Source organism: Pygocentrus nattereri, chromosome 18 (genome assembly GCF_015220715.1).
Source record: "Pygocentrus nattereri isolate fPygNat1 chromosome 18, fPygNat1.pri, whole genome shotgun sequence".
Taxonomy (NCBI): Eukaryota; Metazoa; Chordata; class Actinopteri; order Characiformes; family Serrasalmidae; genus Pygocentrus; species Pygocentrus nattereri.
Window position 1 is genome coordinate 28,734,131 of NC_051228.1, and position 4,275 is coordinate 28,738,405.

Genomic DNA, 4,275 nt, shown 5'->3' on the forward strand with positions numbered 1-4,275 from the left:
ACCCCAGGGAAACAGGAAGTGATGGATTACTAATTAAAGGTTTCTAGATACTCTGATCAACTTTATAAACTACAGTAGAAATGACAGAAATGCTTCAATCACATTTTAAGGGTGCCAATAATTGTGGAACAGGTGATTCTTTTTTTTTTAAATCAGGGTTTATTTATTTTGTTTTCATATATCACAGAAAAAAGAAAAACACATTGTATGGAAATAATAATAGTAGTAGTAGTTACAGAGGGTAAATTAATAGAATAAATAAATAAAAAGATAAATAAATTAATACATTAATGAAATAATCATTCAAAAAGTTACATTACACCATCTGCATTGAAATCTTCAACAAAAGATAAAAAAGGTCACCAAATATCAAAAAACTTCCCAGTGGATCCTCTCAAAGTATATCTAATCTTTTCCAATTTAAGATGGTACAAGACCTCTCTGACCCAGTGATTGTAAGTTGGAGGATTAGTGTCTTTCCATTTAAACAAAATTAATCTCCTGGCAAGGAGAGAACAGAAAGCAAACATTTATATCCCGTCTGTTAGGAGCAGGACTGAACAATGCTATGAATGGTGATGGCTCCACAGCTTTCCCAGAGACCTTTGAAAAAGTCTCGAAGATAGAGTTCCAAAAGGTATACAGTTTTGAGCATGTGAAGCAGGAGCTAGCCCACATCAGTCACATGTAGGGTCTAAACCAGCCTTGATCTTCAAAAGCCTAACTTTAGACCAATGTAAACGGTGTACAATCTTAAACTGAATGACAGCATGCAGATAGAAGATGAAAAGATTCCTTGTATTATTTTGCACCATGTTTCTTCTAATATTGTTCCACCCAGATCCATTTCCCATTTACTTTTAAGAAGCTCTAATGAGGTATAGTTATGTGAATTAAGTAGTCCATAAATTATACTAATTGCCTGCGTATTAATTGCTTTATGCTTAAAGATTGATTCTAACAAAGAGATTATTTTTCAGAAAATCACCTGTTTAATGATTTAATAATGATTTTAATCAGGGATTTTTTTTATTCACTTGAGTTAAAGGTTACATTTTTCTACAATTTTCAGTGTGAGATTACGCTTCTGAAATAACTGAATTTGAACTGTTGGATGTTCAGATGTCCTCCAGCCTGTTTAGAAGACCCTCTGTGTGGTCCTCAAGAATCTCTCACACAGTAGTTGCCACAGACTCAGGAGCTTCATACATGGACTCCTCCAGAGTAAAGATGCTTTCCAGAAAGACCAGCATCACTTTGAGAAACAGAGTTAGAGGCTATTATCAAATGAGCCAAACAAAACCTCTCAACAGAAAATCACATCTATTCTATTTTAAATTGCTCAAAGTGAGCTGTGATGTGTTGTGATGAATTCTGAGAGTTACCTGGACCTGGAGAAGGTATAGCTGAACTCCTTGGTCTGTTCTGCTGTGTGGTTGCAGAGAAAGAGGACTTCAGGGTCATCAGAAGATCAAGAAATCCTGAAGGCCTCTGAAAACACGAGACATGACATTTAGTTGATCTAGGCCCTCATGTATCAACTAATCTAGAACCAGTTTTGACGTGGATATTGTGAAAAAGTATTTGGGATTGCTGGTGCCAAATCAACATTCACAATCTATATCCCCTGATATCTAGGACACAAGACATGCATTCCACTGAAAAAAACAGAGCATAACGTCATAGACTACATCCATGAAGCTGAAGTGCTGAATCGGAGAGAACGGGAAAACAGTGCAACAGCACAATCCATTTTCATCAGTGGTGTCAAGCTAGTGAATAAAACCTACTCAGTCGAACTCACTCCAATCTCCACCGGCTCCTCTTCAATACCTTCATGACAAGAAGCACTAGGTAAAATTAAAGGTAAAAATTAAATCTGACATGATACTTGAGAGGGCACCTCCCAAGCCAAAGGGTCAGCACTGCCTCCAACTGCCTATAATATAAAATATTCAACTTCTAATACAGTCATACGCAACCCAGGACGTTATAATCATGCCTAATTTTTCTGTTTAATTTTACCTCAGGAAAGCTCTGAACAGTAGGAGCTGGGCCAGACTGAGGATCAGGAGACATGCTGGATTCAGGCTGAGGGCCTGGCTCAGCAGGGATCACTTCTTAGTCCAAGTTATCACAGAAGGTCCACTCATCATGGCCGATGACAAAGGCCTGACGAGTGCAGGAGACCTCTGTCACCTGTAGAACAAAACATACTTAATGCATGGCATCTTTTTCTCAGGGATAAATATGCTAGCACTGATTAAAACATGTTTAGAGTACCTGAACTCTGGAAGTTGAAGATGGAGTGCTCAGTGAACATACAAGATGCTGCATGAGTCCAGTGACCTTCAACGCACCAAAGAACAAAGAAATTCAGCTCTTGAAATAAGCTTTACAATGAGAGTATAGCTCCATTACAAGACCAGGCTTGATTGAACAAAAACATGGGATGAGATATCTCACCTCGGCCAGGGTGACCCTTGCTGCAGATGCATACCAGATGGAGCTCTGTAAGAAAGAATATGATCATATGGGTAATCTGAAGAACAACTAATAATTCATACCAAATTAATTATTGGTAATGAAAATGACTGCAATAGGAAAAGCATCTCTACTTAAGAAATTAGAAAAAAGTCAGTGGTGAGAATCCACCAGGACCAAACAACTGCCCCCCACATCAGCAGCACATAATGCCACCTGACAAATCCTCTGGAGAATAAACATATGTGCACATTAAACCTATAGTTAAGATTAAAATACCAAACAGGTGTTTGTGAACATACGTAGAAGTGCATACCTGGTTGTCTGTTGTGTTATTGTGTATAGGAGAATTGCAGAGTCCAGAACAAACACTGCAATCCTCCATGGAACTGCAAGACCAGCAGCTCCACAAATAGTCTGGGACTCTGAAGTGATACAACAATAGAACAAATGCCATTACAAAAGACATTTAAGTAATTTGTCAAATCTTAAATATTTACAATAAGCTTTGAAATTGTGAAGTTTAAATGTTCAGACTGCCAACCCAAATCTGATTTTTGACACATCCAGATTGATTTGATAGTCTGGACAGCTAAAAACCTGATTCAAACCACATTTGGAGGTGATTTGGAATCTGACGTCAGTTGGATTTTTATTGGTTTCACCGCTCAGTCTGAACGCTCTGGTTGCTCAAATTGGATTTCAGTGTTTTTTTCGTTACACCCAATGCGACCAACAACAACATGCTGTGTTCCAATTCAGGGGCTGCATCCTTTGTAGGAAGTGGTCTACAAAGGCGTGTCCTTCGAAGGCTGCACTGAAAATGAGACAGTCTTGCTCTACGGAGGATTTTCTGTTTTCGTCACAGTATGGCTGTTCTCGCTCTTACCGTTGCATCACGAGACGTGGTTGCTGTCAAGTTCTTTTAAAGTTTTATAAAGATGGAGCCAGAACCTTAGATTTTAAAGAAAACTGTATTTTATTAGAGCTGGAGATGCTTCACCGCTAACTACCGATGAGATGAGTGTTTTTTCAAAATTTATATCGTTAGATATTCACCCCTACTTAAACCCAATACTTACATTTAAAAGTACTTCTGAGCCACCGTTTGCTCCTGTGCTGATGTTGCCATGTTCTTGAATCTCTGCCGCTATGCAATGAACCTTGGAATATGCTGGCTGGTGAAGGATCCCCCTGTTGGATCCTTTGTTGCCATGGAAATGAAGGAGCCTTTGAAATGGGACAGCCTAGTTGAGCCACTGTGATGTAATCTGCCTTTAAACGCAGCATCTGAAGGATGCAGGCATTGAACTGGGACACAACTAACGTGAAATCCAGAACGGCAGAAGTGCTGGGATTCAAAAAGAGTGCCAGCAATTCATGCTGAGAATTTTGCCAGAGAAATCTTAAAAGTTTGGGGAGGTGAGATGATGCACCTCAATGTCTCCGGTACCATGTTTAAAATGAGGAGGGTCTAGCAGCAGAGCTGCAGTACCACGCTCTCAGCCCTTTACTGTCAGCGCCGGATATGATGTCATGAAAAGGTCAAGAGGCTTGCCAGTTGTAACATGGAGAGGGTGGAGATGTAGGTACAGATGACCAGAAAACCTGCTCTAATATTACTACATAATGTTTAAGAAACCCTTAGATATCGATCTGAAGAACCATTTTATCAAGAGCCATTTCATGTTGAACTTCTCTCCTAGGGTGGGTCTGACTGCAATTCTGAAGTGAACGACGAGGGGTACTTGTAAGGAGCTCACAGTGCTGGTCTGAAAGTGCAGTTTGGAG

At 39.5% G+C, this 4,275-nt stretch overlaps 1 long non-coding RNA gene across 1 annotated transcript; it reads right to left on the minus strand.

Annotated features, from left to right (window-relative positions):
* Window positions 1–366: 366 nt before the first annotated feature.
* On the minus strand, window positions 367–4,275 carry LOC108410410. Its single transcript, XR_001856484.2, has 7 exons — window positions 3,567–4,275; window positions 2,801–2,909; window positions 2,467–2,511; window positions 2,284–2,349; window positions 2,026–2,199; window positions 1,386–1,491; window positions 367–1,255 (listed from the first exon to the last, which is right to left on the minus strand). It is a non-coding gene; the product is annotated as an uncharacterized LOC108410410 (long non-coding RNA).